Below are 20,194 nucleotides of genomic sequence, written 5' to 3'. Positions count from 1 at the left end.
CTCCTCACTTCTTGTCTGACAATAAACCCTTAAGGTAATCTGGGTGTATGCTTGTCTCTTTCTTGCAATGCTGCAGAACCTGACTAATCGTTGGTCAAGAGAGACATGACAAGGGTCTGAGATGAGGAAGTGTTTAGGGGGCTGCTGAATGTTGTGGGATAAAGAGGTGTCAAGGAAAGTTCCCATGATTCCTGCCTGGGCTTTTGGGGGGGGGGGATGAATGCACCACCAGCGGAGGTATAGGATATAGGAAAGGATTGGATTTGAGAGAATTTGAAAAAATTCAATTGGGGCAGATTGCTCTTCAGCATCTTTAGCAGGCAGCTAGATATAGGGATCTGTTCTAGTTATTGATTGCTGCCTAACAAACTACCCTAAAACTTAGTGGCTTAACACAACAACATTTTTACTTGTTTGCCCACAATCTGTCTCTGCCTGGATCTGGCACAGAGTCACTTTTGCCACTTTCTGTTATTTACAGCAGGTCACAGGACCAGCCCAGACTCAAGGGAAGATTACACAAGTTCGTGAATACTAGGAAGCATGGCTCATTGTGGGACACTAAAATAACTCCGTCTACCACAGGCTCTGAACTTTGGACTGGATATTCAGAATGGTATGCCATTAGTATATCCTTGGTGGCAGCTGAAACCACTGGGTGGGATCCCTTGGAAGGTGTGTAGATTGGTAAGAGCAGAAAAGAGGGTCCATGAACCTTGCAGACATGAGACTGGGGTCTTGAGTGGTGTGATTTTCCTAGTTTTTAAAAAGCCCTTGTTGATACCTTTTCTTGATCAACATTCATCTCGGCATTTCCTGGGATTTTGTTACTAGCCCTGTTTTTTGACCATCATCTTAGTATTCACCAATTTAACAGTAAAGATGACTGGTCTAGCCAGAATTTCCAGTTAGGAAGTTTTTACATTTTAATTAGCTGCGCTGATTAAATCAGGTTAGAGGCACTAAATTAAACTGTCTAGCTTCTGCAACAGGAGAGGAAATCCCTGTGTGAGACAGAGCATTTGTCAAATGAACAAAGGTCTCTCAAACAGGGACCTTTCTCCAAAGCTGGCTAACCTTTGGAAATTTGACTTGATTTCCTTTTTCTGGACTCAACAGTGTCAATTTCCTTTGGAGCTCTTTGTGAAGATAGGCTAATTTTAAAGACCATAAATCTTTTTTATTAGGTGAAACATTTACCACTCTAATTAGCATTGCCATTCAAAGGCTTTCATATTGGAAAAAAAAAAACACAACAGCATCTCACAAGCTTGGGTTAAAAGGGATCTTGAACCAAGATTACATGTAGTTCAAGGGCAGCAAGGTGCCTGGCTTAGACTTTGTCTGCATTCTGGTAGTCACTCATCAGACCTATATGGAGATAGCACAACGCTGAAGACACTGTCCTAGGTTTTGAGGAAAAGATAACATCGAGTCTAGTATTGTGAGTTTGTAAAAAATAACATATATATATATATATATATTTATTCATGGGTTATACTACAAAGTAGTTTTTCACAAAGTGCTAGTCACTCCCACAAAGTAGAACTGGGTGTTCCACAGAGGAAGTGATATTTGAGTTGGGTCTTGAAGCATGAATAGGAGTCTACACGACTACAGAAAGATGTTGAATGGAAGGTCATTTCCAGGGGAGGGTGGCTAGTTCCCAGTTTGCCACTTTGCGTTGGTTGGGTGGGGAGGGGAGGAGGGAGCGCTCTCCTCTAGCGCATGCGCCCTGGTAGCCAGACGGCTCTGCGGAGCGGGGTTCGTCTCAAGGCTTATTCTCCGCCCCCTTGCGCCTCGCGGGTCCCACAGACCTGGCCCTAAGAGCGTGTCGCGCGCCCGCGCAGACTCCAGGCACTAGCGGGCGCCTGCGCAAGAGCGTCTCGGGCGCGCGAGCCGCGGGGTTATTAGAGGTGGAGCGCGGAGAGGGCGCGCGGCAGGAGGCGGTCGCCGTAACGGCGCGAGCGTGGTCACGTGGCCGCTGGTCACCGCCGCCGTCGCCTCCGCCCGCCCTGCTCTCTTTCAGGTCGGGCCGTGCCCGGCTGGTTCCACGAGCGCCCGGCAGAGACTGAGGGAGAGAGAGAGGAGGGGAGGTGGAGGAGGAGGACTCAGGGAATAGGAGCTGGGGATTCCTTCTGCGCCACAGGTAAAACAAAATGATGATGATGATGATGATGATGATAATCATAAAAAAAGCTGAAGCTCCCTGAGCGCCTCTGCCTTCCTCCAGTGCAGTCCCCACACGCGGTCGCTCCCGTTCAGTTCCCCGCCTTCAGCCTCTCAGGACCGGTCCCGCCTCCCCTCCCGCGGCTGCTGCAGCTGCCATCGCTTCACGGGGAGGCTTGAGGTTGCTGCTGTCGCTTCCGCTACCGCGGAAGAGTTGCCTCACCGCTCCCCATTTGTACGCCTCCCGGAGTCGCGTGGGGGTTGGGTGGAGGGAGGGTGGCTCGCTTAGTTCCAGGGCGGCAGGACGTGGGGGCTGCTCCCTCCAGACTGCCTGCCTCCCTCCCTTACCCGGGAGGTTGGGGTCCTGGCTGAAAGGCCAGCCGCAAAAGGAAGGCAGAACTTGATGGCTGGACTAGGGCTCAACTTCCTACTTGGTAGATTTCCCTTTTATTCAGCCCTAGGAAACCCGCTTCCTTCACAAACCGGAAGCGAAACGGGCCCGGACTCCCTAAATCTTTTAAAATGCAGCCTTTAGAAGAGAACAGCCTTGCCTTTACCTTTGAGAAGAGGCAACGTGAAAAGACACGACTTAAGTTTATTCACCTTTAAGAACATGCAAGTTGAGACGTTTCAGGATATGAGAAAACTTGGCAGAGGGTGAAAGTTGATGTTTTCCCTGCTTTTCCTGGAAAAACAAACACGAACCTTTCAAAACAAGAATTGGTTATACAAATGATCTAGAGTTTGTTCAGTGCTAGTTATTAAATAGTTTTAGTTCCAGGAACGTGATTTGTGTTTAAACTTGACATACTTCAGATTTTTTTGAAAGATGACTTTCTGAAGAGTTTCATTTGCCAACCGTGAACTGGGCTAAGTCCTCAAGTTTTAGAATACAGGTTGCTCACCTTTGGGTTGGATTGTCTTGAAATTTCTAGATCTAGTTATACTTTTGTAGTCTTTTTACATCAAAACATAGTTCCAATACTATAGCTTATTAGAGTGCTGTTGCACAAAATATTGACTAAAGGCAGGAAGCGTTCGACTCATGTTGCTGAAAAATAAACGTTGGCACACTTTTGATTCACTGATATCAGTGGCAAAGAAATCCATTTTTATATTGGTTATTTCTCTTATGAGGCTTTCTGATTCCTTTTCTTGGTAATCTTCATACCGTATCTATAAAATTCAAATGTAAACTTGAGCATTATTAATTTTTACAACTACCTATGCAGTGGAGTCAGCGAGAGCGGTGTTTCTCAAACTTCATTGTGCATGTGAATCGCTTGGGGCTCTTGTTAAACATGCAGATACGGATCTAGTAGATCTGTGGTTTCCAACGAGTTGCTAGGTGCTGGTGAACCAGGGACCATCCTTAAGTAGCCAGGATGTAGATACCTAGTGTGGTAAGAAACAAAGTGATATATCAATTAATAATTCACCCTGGATGTAAAGGTGGCTGGGGACAAGGGCAAAGGGCAGGATGAACAAAGAAAGCTTGCCTAGGAAGGTTTCTTACGTGGGGTGAGCAGGCCAAGTCTATACCCCAGGGGAAGGGATAGTAGAAGTCGGAAGGTTTTACAACCGGGAAGAATGTATATACCATGCCTGCATGCTGTGTAGTGTCAGCATCACCTGGCCTCCGAATTTTCCCATAGAAGCTTGGTGCACTTGTAGCTGAAAAACTTGCTCAGCTATGGGCAATTGGGTTTTATCAACACACTTTTAAAAAACTGCGTGGAAGTATAACATATATAACTTTCAGTGCCATAATTTTTATAGTCTTCATTCTGATCTTTACCTTTCTTATGAATGCTAGTAAGTAATATTTATAGGGCAATACTTTTGAAGCTCTAAGTGCTACGACTGTTATAAGCACTCTACATGTCTTAACTCATTTAATCCTAACAACAGTTTCTTAAGAAACTGAAGCAGAGAGAGGATAAGTCATGCTCAGGGTTACACAGTAAATACTGATCTGGGATTCTGTGTGACTGACTCCAGAGTCCATGCTCTTGTCAGTCTTCTCTATGCTGCCTTTTTAGAAGAAGATAAGTGATACTCTTTTAAATTCTTTTCTTTTGTTTTAAAATTAAAATTAATCATCATTCTTCTATTTCCCCCATTTTCTCCCACTCTAAAATGAAGAACTTACCTCAATGCTTGTAATATTTTCTGAATAAGAGATTGAAATTTGCAAGCTTCATTTTGTTGGCACTTGACAGCTGAACCATTCAATCTCTGAGTTTGATGCCACTAATGTAAAAGTAGTGTCTACTTTGTTTTAACTCAGCAAGTTTTTCAGCCTTAAATTTCCTGCCTGTGCCCACCCCCACCTCCCCCTTGCAATGCGTAGATTTATTCTGTATTTGTTATACTAACATTTAGTTTTTTTTTGGGGGGGGTGGGCTATAATTTGTATTTTGCAGGTATGTACCATTAAAAACAACTGCTAAGCATTGGTCATCATTATAATATTTTCACACCAAAAAAGTAAGAAGGATAATCTCAGAATAAAGGATGAACTTTTAAATTGAGTAATTTGTGTTTCATAAAAAAATTAATATATCCTTTCCTCCCTTTATTTGTCCCTGAATCACTGAAAGCTTTGTCTCCTGCTGGCACCAGTCTGAGGATGTTTGTAAACCTGGTTCTGAGAGGTTTCTTGTAACATGAACAGATCTTTGGAATGACGATACATACAGTGTGTGAACTGGAGCCTGGGAATTGAGAGGTTTTGCTGGGGTCTGTGAGCTTATTCCACTAGCATCAATTCTGTATGCACTGGGATAAAAGAGAGTTTGGGAAGGAAGTCAGTGTAACAACAAATTGCTGTTGAAATGCGTTCTCAAAAACACATCCAGTATTTAGGAATATGTTTACCATTCTTCAGATGTCTTACAAAAATGGAACAACAATGCCTGTGCAATAGTTAAATAGCATTAAACATTACATAAATTGTGAAGGAAAAAAGGCCAAAATATTTTTGTCTGTTAGAATTGTCTGAGTTCTCTCTCTTGCTCTCTTTCTTATAATATGATAGTTTTGAAGCCCTTGCTGTATGTTCACTCCTAGCTTCCTCATTTCTCATCCTCATGCCTGCTGGGGGGCACATGGCCACACACACCCACTCTGCCATGCCTTCTGGGCTTCAAACCTTACTGGCAAGGGCAAAAGATTACTTGTAATAAATCCAGGGAAGCATTTCTTCCATGTCCAAATGATGAAAGCCTTCTAATAGATATTTTTACTTACAATAATTTTAATTTAATTTTTTTTACCAACTCTAGTTTTATTGTGATGTCTATTATTAATGCCATGCTAGCCAGGTACTTAGCTTCTCAGTACTTCACTTTTCTCATCTTTAAAATGGGGAAATAATTACTTCACAGGGTTGTTTTGAGGATTAAATTAGTTATTATATATGAAATGCTTAGAACAGTGTCTGGCACATAGTGCTGCCATGTACAAGTTAGATACTATGTTCTAACATAGTGGTTGATCCATATCCGTATAATCCATACTGACTATATTTGAGCTTAATGTAAATAATACATTTATTTGGGATAAGGCTATGTATACCAAAAAATAAAATAGGCAGTTTGTACTTTTTGGATAACATATAAATTTTGTATAGTAAAGTTCTTATCCCTTTGGAGATTTAAATATGAATAAATATGGTTTGGCAGTTCAGCTCTTGTAAAACAAGGAGGTGGGGGCTGAGGACGTAATAAAAGGTCTTTGGTGGTGTGTGAAGGGATTGATTAAAAATTTTCAAGTGTAGTGTTGTAAAGCCTAGGACAGGATCACCTTTTTTTCTAAAAGCTTTTCTCACTATACCTTTTCCCTCCCTCAATTGACTCCTTTAAATAATACATCTTTCTTTCCATCCTCCAGAGTTGATCTACAGCCCCTTATCCAAAACTCATGTGCAATATGTGTCTCAGAAGTCAAAATTTTTTGGAATTTTGAACTCCTGGAGTTTAGGCTCTGTATCTTAGCATCTTTTGGTACCACGTATAGGACCTGGCATGTGATAGGTGCTCATTAAATGTCCATTACTTTGGATGAAATACATGTAAAGATGATTCATTCAGTCAATGTTCTGTGCTGCATATGGTTTCTGTGGCTGATTTTAGGAGAATATTTAGTAGTTGCAGATTATGATTTTTCTTAGCTAAGTGGGTTAATTTTTTGAAACAAAATTGTCTTTAGAGATTTGAAATAGGCATTATAGATGATTCCAAGATGTCCACAAATTTGTGTTAAGACAAGAGTGCACCTTTACCCTTTTGCTAGATTCATGAAGCCACCGTTTAGAAGAATGACTTCCTTTTAAAATGTCTGAATTTAATTTTTGTATTTTATGACAGACTAGCCAGGGTATATAGATCTATGGAAGACCCTGCTGTGGGTGCATGTATTAAGTTCAGTAATTTCAGTATGATGGTTTAGCATGTGTTTCGGTTTGCTAAAGCTGCTGGAATGCAATATACCAGATATGGGCTGGCTTTTAACAATGGCGATTTATTAGGTTACAAGTTACAATTCTAAGGCCATGAAAAAATGTCCAAATTAAGGCAGCAACAAGAGGATACCTTCTCTGAAGACAGGCTGTTGGCATCCAGGGTTTCTCTGTCACATGGGAAGGCTCATGGTGATATCTCCTGGTCCTTCTCTCCTTGGTTCTGGTTTCATTGGCTCTCTCAGCTCCTGTGGGTCCTTCTTGCTTCTCTGGGCGTTTCTCTCTCTGCCCTCTCTCTCTGTGTTTCTGCCTTTTATCCTCTCATAAAGGGCTCCATTAAAGAATTAAGACCCACCTTGAATTGGGTGGGTCACATCCCGATTGAAACAACCTAATCAAAAATTCCCACCCACAATACGTCTGCACCCACAAGAATGGATTAAAGGAACATGGCCTTTTCTGGAGTACAAACAGCTCCAAACTACCACTGCTTGTCATTAGAAAAGTTTTCTTTTTCTCTATTACAAAAGTAATGCCTATTTGTTTTGGAAAATTTATAAAAATAAATGATGAGAAATAATTACCTGCTCAGTTGGGAGTTTCTTAAAGTTGAGTTCAGGATTATCTTTCCTAGAGAGAGCTGAAAGAACAAAGTCAGATTTCTACTGCAAGTACTAGTTTAGAAAGAAGAGTAATTAGTGTTGGTCATAAAACCTAAGTTTTATGTTCTAGTGTTTAGTTACTGTGTGTACCTAAGTAAGATAAAAAAGATTGAGCCAAAAGTAATCAGGCCCCCACTTCTAATTATTGAATCTTCAGAATAATTAGATCAGTGAAAAGTAAGTCTCCACTTCTGGCTTAGTTACCTTGGAGGAGATGCACTAGTCCCTGCCTTTCTCTTGCACATATGTTATTACCCTTAGTATATTTCTTGAAGTCAGATTTTGTATCAAAGAGTGTAGCATTTTAATTTGTATACTTTTTGCCAAACTATCGTATAGAAACTAATTTCTATACGTATAGGTACTAATTTATACCCTGGCTTTCAGTGCAAAAGAGAACTCATTTTTCCATAACCTTGCCACCACAGGGTATTGTAAATCATTGCATTTGGCAATCTATCAGCAAAAATTGATTGGTTTCATGGTGAAAGGGATGATGCCTCACCAATATGGACTAACTACAATGTGTAAACTCAGAATTGAATCTTAGAACATAGCCTAACGTGGACATAATAATTGTAATAGTCCCTAGATTGTAAGCTCTTACAGCAGTTAACTCTATCCCTGAATTGTAATGCCTATCTCTAAACTTTGAGATGCTGATCCCCTAGCGTATAACCTGATTGGTCTCTGGAACAATGGATATCTCTGAGACACCTGAAACTCAGAGCTAGAGCTCAGCAGATATGAATGTCAGTATTAGTACATACAGCCACTGTCAAAAAAAAAAAAAAAAAAAAGCTGAAAAAGAGCCCAGACTTCAATTGGTGATGAATGAAGCAGGTCTGGTTAAGACCAGGGCAAGCCAGGCCAAAGGGTAAAGGTTGAAACTGATTGTGTTTTAAAACTTCAACTTCCATATGAGACCAAGGGAAGAGATATCTATTTGGTGCAGGATCTAAATTTTCTAAATGGTACAACTCTACAGTCGATTTGTTCAAACACCACAGTTGCATGGAACTTTGAACAGGAAGTAAGATATGGTAGGTTAGTATAGGCTGGAGTGAAATAGTGACACATCCCAGAGTAATTTGGGCAGATAATAAAAAATATATTTACAGCCTCCCCCTCCTGAGCCCCGAGGATCTGGGGGAAGGTGCGGATGTGTTGGACATCTCACGTGGACTGGTGTTGATGTTGTCACAAACATTGGGACTGGCAGTTTGATGTGCTGAGCCCTCGAGCATGGGACTTGCCCTTATGAAGCTTGTTATCACAAAGGAGAGTCTCAACTTGCATGTAATTGTGCCTAAGAGTCTCCCCCTGAGTACCTCTTTGTTGCTCAGATGTGGCCCTCTCTCTCTCTAACTGAGCCATCTCGACAGGTGAACTTGCTGCCCTCCCCCCTACGTGTGACCCGACTCCCAGGATTGTAAATCTCCCTGGCAATACAGAATATGACTCCTGGGGATGAATGTGGACCCGGCATCGTGGGACTGAGAGTATCTTCTTGACCAAAAGGGGGATGCAAAATGAGATGAAATAGTTTCAGTGGTTGAGAGATTTCAAATGGAGTCGAAAGGTCACTCTGGTGGACGTTCTTATGCACTATATAGATAACACCTCTTAGATTTTAATGTATTGGAATAGCTAGAAGTAGATACCTGAAACTACCAAACTCCAACCCAGCAGTCTGGACTCCTGAACACAATTATATAGTAATGTAGATTACAAGGGGTGACAGTGTGATTGTGAAGACCTTGTGGATCACACCCCCTTTATCTAGTGTATGGATGAGTAGAAAAATGGGGATAAAAACTAAAGGACAAATGGAGTGGGATGGGGGGATGATTTGGGTGTTCTTTTTTCACTTTTATTTTTTATTCCTGTTCTGGTTCTTTCTGATGTAAGGAAAATGTTCAGATAGATTGTGGTGATGAACGCATAACTATGTTATCATACTGTGGACAGTGGATTGTATACCATGAATGATTGTATGGTGTGTGAATGTATTTCAATAAAACTGAACTTAATAAAAAACCAAAACAAAACAAAACAAAAAAAAATTGATTGGTTTCATTTTTATTTCTTTAATACCTGTTTAAGCCCTGTGTCAATTTTTGGAGGGTATTCTTTTTATTAATGATTTTCAAGTGCTTTTTGTGTTTTATAGTTTTTAACTATTTTTTTAAACATTTTCCCTCTTACATGTATTAAAAATAGATTCAATTTTATCTTTTTATTTTGATTATAATTTTTTTTTATTAAGAGCTATTTTTACATGATCTCATTAGTTGTTTTGCTTTGTGTTTTTTGCTTTTGAAGTAATTCTTGGAGAGGCTTTCTCTATTACAAGATTATAAAACTCTTTATATTTGATTCATGCTAATTTTTTTTTTTTCAGTTGTAGGTTTACAGAAAAATGTTGCATAACATACAGAGTTCCCATATACCATCCTTCTATTTACACCTTGCATTAGTGTGGTACATTTGTTACAATCCATGAAAGAACACTTTGATAATTGTACTATTAACTGTAGTCCATTGTTTACAATTGGTTCACTGTGTTTTACAATCCTGTTTTTTAAAAAATATTTTAATGTTTCATATTTTTACATTTTAATCTTTGACCCATCTGGAAATACATTTTTTTGTGTACAGAGAGAATACAGACCCAAATTTATTCTTTTTCAAGTAACTAGCCAGTTTTTGAAGCATCTTTTATTTAATAATTTACCTTTTCCCCCCTGATTTGAAATACCACCTTTATTCTAACTCCCCATATGTTCTTGGGTTTTTTTCTGGAATCCTGGTTCTGTTCCATTGACCTGTCTGTCTGTGTGCATCAGTATCAATTTCCTTTTGCTTTTAGGACATCATACTGGGCCAAACATCCCTTATTGTTCAGTTTGGAAATTTTTTTGGCTCGTCTCACAATTTATTTTCATGATTTCTTGTAGTTTTTCCTATGTGGTTCTCTTTGTTTTTCCAGGTAGGAAATATCTGCAAACAATGGTGAATTTTTACTTTTTCTTTCTAATATTTATACTACTTCTTCGTTTGCTTATCTAATTCTATTGGATACCAGTTTTGGAATAATTTTGACCAACAGATAATGGCAACCAGGCCCTTTACCTTTCATGGTAATGTTTGTAATGTTGCTCCAATAAGCATTATGCTGCCTTTTGGTTAGGTTGTGTGTGTGTGTGTGTGTGTGTTTAAAAATCATATAATTTCTGTTAGGATTTGATGTTGATTGTTATCAAATGTCTTTTTTGGTTTCTCTTGATATAATCGTGTTTTCCACTCTTTATCCTGCTTGCATGGTTAATTAGATTAATAGATTTTTTTATTCTTATGTTCCTGGAGAGACCATTATTTGTTTGTAGCATGTTACTTTTCTACTATGATATGATGTGGATTTCTTTTTGCTAATACTTTCTTTTGAATGTTTGCTGCAGTATAAGTGTAACAGGCATAAAGTTTGACTTGTGTGTTTTCTTTGTCAGGTTTAGTGTCAATATTATACTGGCATTGACAGAGTAATATGGAATCTTTACTTTCTCTGTACTCTGGAACAGTTTGAGTAGCATAGGATTGAAAGAATTCACCTGTTCTTTGTTCAGGTCTAGCACTTTTTGTGGAGTGATTCTTTGTCTATTTTCTCAGTTTCTTCATTGATTATTTGTTTTTTGATTTTCTCTGATTCCTTGGATCAATTATGATAATTCACCTTTTCCTAGAAAAATCATTCATTTTGTCAATATTTATTGTCATAATTTAATAGATATTGGGATTGCTTTCCCTTTTTTTTTGGTTATTCCTAATTTTGGGCTTATTCATTAAGATTCTGTTTCTTTGCAGAAGGAAGACTGAACTCAGATCTTTTTGTGTCACCTTTTTACTATTCTGGCTAGATTTCCAAGAATTTCAAATGTAGAATTTTTGTTCCTTGTAGATATTCCTGATGGCGGGGGAAAGTCAGTAGGCCAATAAATTCCATAGCAAATGTATATATTTTATTTGGGAAATAGTTTCAGAATTTTGCCCAACTCTTAATAGCCTTAGTGGAACTGATCTGATTTGGGAATTTGGCAAAATTCTATCCTGGCCCATACCATTGAATCAAATTAAATCAAGACAAATTTCTCAGTGTTTCATATTCCCACAAAATGAAACTTTTAGTGATTGAAATACAAAAGTAGGAAATCTTTTAAAGTTGTAAACAGGGTAATGTGGTCAGTTAGGTTATATGGACGTAGTGTCTCTCTGAAAACAATTAGAAATGCTAGATAAAGTATATTAATTTTTTTCCCCTTAAGAGGTAACATGAAAGTAAGAAATCACCAAGCCGATATCTACATTAAAGCAGAAATTCAGAGAGGTAAGCAGAATTTTAAAACGGCTTTTCTTCTGAGGACATTTTCCAAACTGAGGAACTTTTACTTTGGTTTTGAAGGCCTCACAAGGTCCACCCAAGGTGAGGAGTCTACTGGGAGATTCCTCCTCTATAAAAATGGAACTCCAAATGTATGTCTGTAGAATATGGATGATTAAAACACTCCCCACTTTTGTGGCAGCAGGAGTCTGCAAGGAAAGTTTCCTTGGATAGGAAAAATACCTCTCCCTACTAAGTTATAACCACAGGCTTTCCCTTTCATGGATTTGTAGTTCAAATTCACACCACCTGTGTGGTCCAAAAAATTATCAGGCTGTGAATTTAAAGTGGTTCTAGGTTCTGGGCAGAAGCAAATTAAATTCCTCTCAGGGAAAACACATTTTTATCTTAGGCCGAAAGGAAATCCCACAATTAATTAAGGATTAGCTCACAATAAATATAACCAAGCCCACAGGAAACAAGGCACCACATGTTTAGAAGTAGCAGAAACAACAGAAAGAAATAGACCCTCAAAAACTTCAGATATTGGAATTTTCACACACAGATTGTAAAACAACTGTGTTTATTATGTTTATCAAAAGAGATGGGATATAATGGTAGGGAACAGAAAAATCTAGCAGATTTGAAAATGACCTGAAAAAAAATTCTAGAAATGAAAAATACAGTAATTATGACAAAACACTAAGATGTGGTTAACACCAGATTTGACACAACTAAAGAGAATTAATGAACAGAGCACAGGAAAGAATTAGCCAGAATGTAGTACAGAGACACATGGAAATTGGTAGTAAGAAAGGTTAAGATATATAAAACGAAAATGAGAAGTTCTAACGTATTTCAGCAGTTTTCCAGGAGCAGAAGGGAGCTATATGGAGGAGGGGCCCATATTTGAAAAGATAATACTTGGGAATTTTTCAGTGCTGATGAAAAATGGCAGCCCACAAATTCAAGAAGCCTTGTTAATTGTAAGCAGAATAGTTAATAGAAATCCACATCTAGATGCATCACAGTAAAATGAAGAATACAACCAACAAAGAGAATAACTTAAAAGTTACCAGACAAGAAAGACAGATTGCCTTCAAAGTAGCTGTGGTGGTTAGACTGACAGCTCACTATTGACTAGTAACATGAAAGCTAGAAGACAGTGGAATGATAGTTTAGTATACTGGATAAAAAAACTGCTAACCTATTATTCTATAACTTACGAAAATATATTTTAAAAATAAGGGTAAAATAGAGACATTTTCAGACAAAATTGTAAAATTTACTCCTTTATTTGAAAGAAAACAAATGGATACATATATATATTTTTCTAATAGGTTCTAGTGTTTCTTACTGAAGGATTATAATGTAACTAAATCTTGAGCTTCACAGTATTATTTTATTATTTGTGCTTAGTAAGTAGCAATACTTTTTTTATTTTAAAATTTTTTTATTTATTGAGATTGTTCACATACCATACAATTATCTATAGATCCAAAGTGTAGAATCGAACAATCAGTTGCCCCCAGTACCATCATACAGATGTGCGTCATGACCACAATTAATTTTTTTTATCAGTTTTTAGAACATTTTCATTACTCCAGAAAAGAAATATAGACAAAGAAAGGAAACTCAAATCCTCCCATACCCCTAACTACCTCTCCTCCATTGCTGACCCATAGGATTGGTATAGCACATTTGTTACTGTTAATGAAAGAATGTTAAAATATTACTAAGTGTAATTAGTTTGCAATAGCTATATTTTTTCCCTATATGCCCCTCTATTATTTTTTTTTTAAAGTTTCAGAATAGTATTTAATTTTCAGATATTTATAGTCATCTTATTTGATATCACAAAATAGTGGCCGTGTTATAAATTTTACAGATGAGGATATTGTTGCCCTATTCTCACCATACATAGGTTGCAGAATAAATCTGAATATGGATCAATACTTCCCCTTCTTCCTCCTTTGTATATTTACAAACATGCCTACATATAACCCTTGCTATTCAAATTATTTTTATCTGAACCAAGGAACTAAATGCATTGAGACAGTTTTGTTTTGTTTATAGGAATTCTCACTATAAACTATACAAGCTTAAGGATCAGAGAGTAAAAAGATTTTTTTTTTTTTTTGCCAAACCCTCTGTCTGAACTCGGAAGCTAAAATGGTTCAGTTTTTTCCATTAACTGTGCAATAAACAGCAAATCTTGGGTCCACAGTTAATGTTCTTTTGTTTCAGTGTATGAAATAGAAGTTAAAAATTGCCACTTAAATTTAGTGGTTCAGTGACTACAATAACAGATGTTTCCCCACATATAAATAGACATTTTCACCAACACTGCTCTCTATATGTCTTTGCTCTATATATCCCCTGCCTATCTCCAGATAATTGCATCTCATCTACACCAACCAATAAAACAATTGAGAATACACATTTTTCAATGGTCTCAAAAACTGTAAGAGTATTCCTTTGTATTTTCAAAAGAAGTCTATATTTTCAGACTTAAATTTAATAGTTTTTAATTATTCTTAGTCTAATTCCTGTTTTATCAATTAGAAATCTGAGAGTCATCTTATAAGTTAAGTGAGATGACCATGTTTACAATCAGCAAGTCAGAAAAGTGAGGCAAGTATCTTCATCTTCTGATTTCTAGTGTTTCAGAAAGAATGCCATACCGTAAACCTGAGTTATCCATTTGAAATAGAGTGAAAGAAATGGTAGCATGGAATAGGATGTGTGCCAAGTATGTTTTCTCCTTTATAATGTCACCATTTTGCAATATCTGTTTATTCCTCTCTGAAATATGGAATTAAAATTAATTTAATATAGGGTTGTGTCTTATGATGACTTTGATGATAATAAAGCCAAACTTATATTCAGTGGTCACTATATGGCTTAAAAATGCATCTTCATCTAATATTGCGGAACCTTTCTCCGTATCTCTCTCTCCTTTCTTTTTCTGTTGGTAGGGCTCCCTTTAGTATCTGAAGTAGGGCAGGTCTTTTATTGGCAAAATCTCTCAGCATTTGTTTGTCTGTGAAAAATTTAAGCTCTCCCTCAAATTTGAAGCAGAGCTTTGCTGGATAAAGTATTTTTGGTTGGAAATTTTTCTCTCTCGGAATTTTAAATGTCGTGCCACTGCCTTCTCGCCTCCATGGTGGCTGTAGAGTAGTCACTTGTTAGTCTTATGTTGTTTCCTTTGTATGTGGTGAATTGCTTTTCTCTTGCTGCTTTCAGAGCTTGCTCCTCCTCTTCAGTATTTGACAGTCTGATCAGAATATGTCTTGGAGTGGGTTTATTTGGATTTATTCTATTTGGAGTTCGCTGGGCATTTATGTTTTGTGTATTTATGTTGTGTAGAAGGTTTGGGAAATTTTCCCCAACAATTTCTTTGAAAACTCTTTCTAGGCCTTTACCCTTCTCTTCCCCTTCTGGGACTCCAGTGAGTCGTATATTTGGACGTTTTATTTTATCTATCGTATCCCTGAGGTCCATTTCGAGTTTTTCAATTTTTTTCCCCATTCTTTCTTTTGTTCTTTCATTTTCCGTTTTGTTGTACTCCAGGTTGCTGATTCGTTGTTCACCTTCCTCTAGTCTTATACTGTGAGTATCCAGAATCTTTTTAATTTGGTCAACAATTTCTTTTATTTCCCTAAGGTCATCTATTTTTTTATTTACTCTTGCAATTTCTTCTTTATACTCTTCTAGGCTCTTCTTCATGTCCTGTATATCCTGTGCCATGGTCTCATTGTTTGTCTTTAGTTCTTTGATTAATTGCTCCAAGTACTGCGTCTCCTCTGATCTTTTGATATGGATCTTTGGGTCTGGGTTATCCATATCGTCTGGTTTTTTCATATGCTTTAAAATTTTCTGTTGTTTTTGACCTCTTGGCATTTGCTTAACTTGATAGGGTTCTTTTAGGATACGTATGCTAATTCAAAGACTTCTCTCTAATCTGTCAGATCTACAGCTTGGTGGCATACACTTTCTCTAACTAACCAGCAGGTGGCATCTGCGAGACACCTATTCCTCTCAAGCCAGTTCTCCCCAAGTTTGTCTTTGTGGTATGTGGGGGTCTGATTCTTGTGGGGTCCAATTGGTGCACCAGTTTTGTGTGTGTAGTTGGTGCCATCCGCCTTGACTATGGAGAGTGTGTCTGAGCCGTTAGGGAGCGAGGGCAGCTTTGACAATCAAACCTCCCAGTGTTCCTGGAGATTTAAGGCTGTTCCAAGAGTCTAAACCTTCAGTTCGGTCCTGCCACAGATTGTCTCTGCCGCTGACCCACAAGTCCTTGATGTTGGTGTATGGTCCCTGGGATTTATGAGTGGGTCCCTCTTCCAAGCCATGCCCTTCTAGGGCCTCTGCTGAGGGAAGGCTGTGCTATATCACAAGTGTGCGCTGTCCCTCAAGGGAAGTTCTGGGCTGCTGGGCCATGTAGGTGCGTTCCCAGCCTGGTGAAAGGATGGCTGAATGGGGCATGCCAGTCTCCCCCATTTCGCACCGTTCCCCGCCCCCCCCCAGCTCCGGGACAACCAGCTACGGGTGTGCGAAAAGCCACTGTCCATTCCAGGCACTGTAGCATGTGCGTGTGTTCCTGGAAACACTTCCTGTTGCACTGGGTTTCCTGGCACAGCTCTGGGCTATGGTGGCGGCGCTGGGCAGGAGCGTTCCCAGCCTGCCGGGAAGATGGCTGCAAGGGGCGTGGTTTCTCTCCCCTTTTGGCTAATCCCTGCCTGCCTCACTCTGAGACAATTAGCAACTGGTGTGCGAAAGGCTATCGTCCACGCCAGATACTGAGGCATACCCACAGGTTGTGGAGACGCTGTTTCTGCCGCACCTCCCTGTGCGGTCTTGGCCGCCATATCCGCAGCCACTTTTGGGCTTTTGAAAAAGAGCTAGTCCAACTCCAAACACCAACCCTTGCCTTCCCCACACCATAGTGTGGCTTCCGGACATTCAGCAGGCCTGCTCACTTGCCCCGGATCACAGACTCCTGGCTTCACCAAGTGCATGGTCCTTGCGGATCCAGCAGACCCTGTCCAGCTGGTGCATCGCTGGAACCGGTGGTCTGGGTGACCCTCTGGCCTTTATCTAGTGTTTTTCACAGAGGTGTTTTTTTGCCCTGTCTCTCCTAACCGCCATCTTCCGGAAGTCCGGATCCACAGTTTTTACTTACAGATTTTATGCTGTGATCTCAGGCATTCCTCCCAATTCAGGTTGGTGTGTGATGAGCTGATGGTCATGTTTGTCCCCCTGCAGTTATTCCGGCTTATTTACTAGTTGTTTCTGTTTTTTTTAGTTGTTCCAGGGGGACTACCTGGCTTCCACTCTTCTCTATGTCGCCATCTTAGATCCTCCCTCCAGTAGCAATACTTTTACTAGTACATTATTCCAACTTGTGGATCTGTATTCTGTTCAGAAGCTTCAGTGTTGTGGCAAACCTTTCCTGGTGAATAATGCATGTTTTAATTCTCACTATATAACACTTGAAATATTAAAAGTCAAATCATTGTCTAGTCAACAAATGGTGCTGGTAAAATTGGATATCCACATATGTGATGGCTGTGACTACTTCTTCCTTATTTTGTTATGACTATGTTTGTCTAGATACATAAAGTAAACATCTTTGTTTTCTTCCGTATCTTATCCCCTTGTCATATGATGTAAGTTGTATTAGCTTCATGTTGTAGTATTTAAGTAATAGGATATCACGTTTAAGAGTGAATATTACCCAAGAACTTGCACACTTTTCTGTGGAGAGTTAGTGTGTTTATGGTTGTTTGAAGGACAGTTGAGTGGTGTTAGGTGAAAATATGATGGCTATTGTTTTTATTTAGAGATTAAGTATGATTTAAGGAAATATGGCTGCCAAGTTGACAGGGGTAGACTGTGATGGTTAAGTTCATGTGTCAACTTGGCCAGGTTTTGATGTCCAGTTGTTTAGTCAAGCAAGTACTGGCCTGATTGTTTCTGTGAGGACATTTCATGGACTTAAATCATCAATAAGTTGATTGCATCTATGGATGATTGCATCTACAACCAACTGAAGAGATTACCTTCAGCAATGAGAGAAGTCTCATCCTATCAGCTGAATGCCTTAAAAGAAGTGATTTCAGACATCAGAGAATTTCTGTCTCTACTTCAGCCAGCCACCTTCTTCTTGGGAATTCATCAGAATCTTTCATTGGAGTTCCAGGCTTATGACCTGTTATATGGAATTTGAACTCACTCATTCCCACAGTCATGTGAGCCAAATCTTACAAAAATCTCAAATATATGTATATCTTGTCATTTGTATTTCCTAGAGAACTCTAATATAACATGAAAAGGAATGAAATTGGACTCCTACCTCACGCCAGATACAAAAATTACCAAAATGGATCAATGACCTACGTATAAGAACTAAAATTATAAAACACTTAAAAGATGATGGGAAAATCTTTATAACCTTGGATTCGGCAGTGGTTTCTTAGGTTTGACACAAAAACATGAGGAAGAAAATTAAAAAAATAGATAAATTGGACTTCATCAAAATTATGCACTTGTAAATCAAAGGGCATTATCAAGAAAGTGAAAAGACAGCCTACAGTATGGGAGAAAAATTTGGAAATAATTTATTTGATAAGGGTTTAATATCCAGAATGTATAAAGAACTTCTACAACTCAACAGATTGAAAAAGAACCCAATTAAAGACTGGGCAAAGTACTTGGATAGATATTTCTCCAAAGATATGCAAATGGCCATTAAACTTATAAGAAAATGCTCAGTATATTTAGCCATTAGGCGCACGCAAGTCGACACCAGAAGAGATATCACTCGCACCCACTAGAATGGCTATTATTAAAAAAAAAATGAAATTGGAACTTTTATTCATTGTTAGTGGGACTGTATAATGGTACAGCCACTCTGGAAAACAGTCTTGTGGTTCCTTAGAAAATTAGATATCAAGTTACCCTTCAATCCAGCAATTTCACTTCTCTGTATATACCCAGAAGATCTGAAAGCAGCAACACGAACAGATATTTGCACATCAGTGTTCTTAGTAGCATTATTCACAATTGCCAAGAGATGGAAACAATCCATATGTCCTTCAACAGATGAGTGGATAAACAAAACATGGTATATACACATGATGGAATACTACGCAGAAGTAAGAAGAAATGAGGCTGTGAAACATGACAACATGGATGAACCTTGAAGACATAATGCTGAGTGAAGTAAGCCAGGCACAAAAAGAGAGATATTGTGTGTTACCACTAAATGTGAACTGTGTGAAAAATGTAAAATAAATGTTTATATTGTAGAATGTAGGGGACCTAGTGATAGACAGCAGCTAGTGAAAGAGGAATGATAATCTAATAAGAATAGCCAAGTTATGGAGGGGAAATTTAATGTTATGGGAATGTTCAGGAATGACTATGGTTTGTTAATTTTCTTGGGGTATGGTAGGAGCAGCTTGGAAGCAATAGTTATTTTATGTTATTTGTTTTTCTTATTCCTTTAGTTATTGCTTGTTAATTTTCTTGGGGTATGGTAGGAACATGTTGGAAGCAATGTAGTTATCTTAGGTTGTTTTTCTTGTTCCTTTGTTAGGTTATGGTTTGTTAATTTTCTTAGGGCATGGTAGGAACATGTTAGAAGCAATGTAGTTATTTTAGGTTATTTGTTTTTCTTATTCCTTTGCTTTGTTTGAATTTTTTTTTTTTATTTTTCAAAAAATAATGTTTAAAAAAAGTGGAAAATAACAAATGTTGGAGAGGAGGTGGAGAAATAGGAACCCTCATACATTGTTGGTGGGAATGTAAAATAGTGTAGCTGCTGTGGAAAAGTTTGGTGGTTCATCAGAAAGTCTCATAGAATTACCACATGATCTGGCAATTCCACTTTGGGTATATACGCGAACTGAAAACAGGCTTGGACAGACATCTGTACACCAGTGATCATAGCAGCATTATTCATAGTGGTCAAAAGGTAGAAGCCACTGTATTTCCATCAACAGATGAATGGGTAAGCAAAATGTGGTATATACCTACCATGGAATATTATTCCTCCAAGAAATGAAGGAAGTTCACTTACATGCTACAACATGGATGAACCTGGACGATATCAAATTGAATGAAATAAGTCAGACAACAGTACAAATACTGTATGATTCCACTTAATGAAATACCCAGAGTATGCAAATTCATAGAGACAGAAAGTAGATTATAGTTATGGGTTGGAGAATGGGGAGTTACTATTAAAGGGTACAGAATTTCTGTTTTGGGTGAAGAAGTTTTGGTATTGGATGGTGGTGATGGCAGCAGATTATTATGAATGTACTTAATGTCACTAAACTGTACACATGAAAGTGGTTAAAATGGGAAATTTTGCATTGTATGTGTGTTATCAAATAAAAATTTTAAAAAAGTTAAATCATGGAGAAGTCAGGGAAAATTGTGTCCTTGTATTTGCAAAAGTAACTCCATGAGATAGCTTTACTCTTGTGCCCCCAACCCAACCAAATGCAGATT

At 38.5% G+C, this 20,194-nt stretch overlaps 1 protein-coding gene across 4 annotated transcripts in view; it reads left to right on the top strand.

Moving 5' to 3' along the window:
• Window positions 1-1,981: 1,981 nt before the first annotated feature.
• Window positions 1,982-20,194, top strand: part of TBC1D5 (TBC1 domain family member 5) — a 739,731-nt gene continuing 721,518 nt past the window's right edge. For 2 of the 4 annotated variants that reach the window (XM_037845577.1, XM_037845586.1), the window contains exon 1: window positions 1,985-2,149. The gene's annotated coding sequence lies outside the window, so the exon portion shown is untranslated. Of the gene's footprint in view, window positions 2,150-20,194 lie in introns of all 4 variants that reach the window. The other 2 variants (XM_037845606.1, XM_037845596.1) reach the window with 2 other exon arrangements.

Source organism: Choloepus didactylus, chromosome 1, assembly GCF_015220235.1.
Source record: "Choloepus didactylus isolate mChoDid1 chromosome 1, mChoDid1.pri, whole genome shotgun sequence".
Taxonomy (NCBI): domain Eukaryota; kingdom Metazoa; phylum Chordata; class Mammalia; order Pilosa; family Megalonychidae; genus Choloepus; species Choloepus didactylus.
Note: the sequence above shows the minus strand (reverse complement) of the source record. Positions and strands in the feature narration are given on the sequence as shown.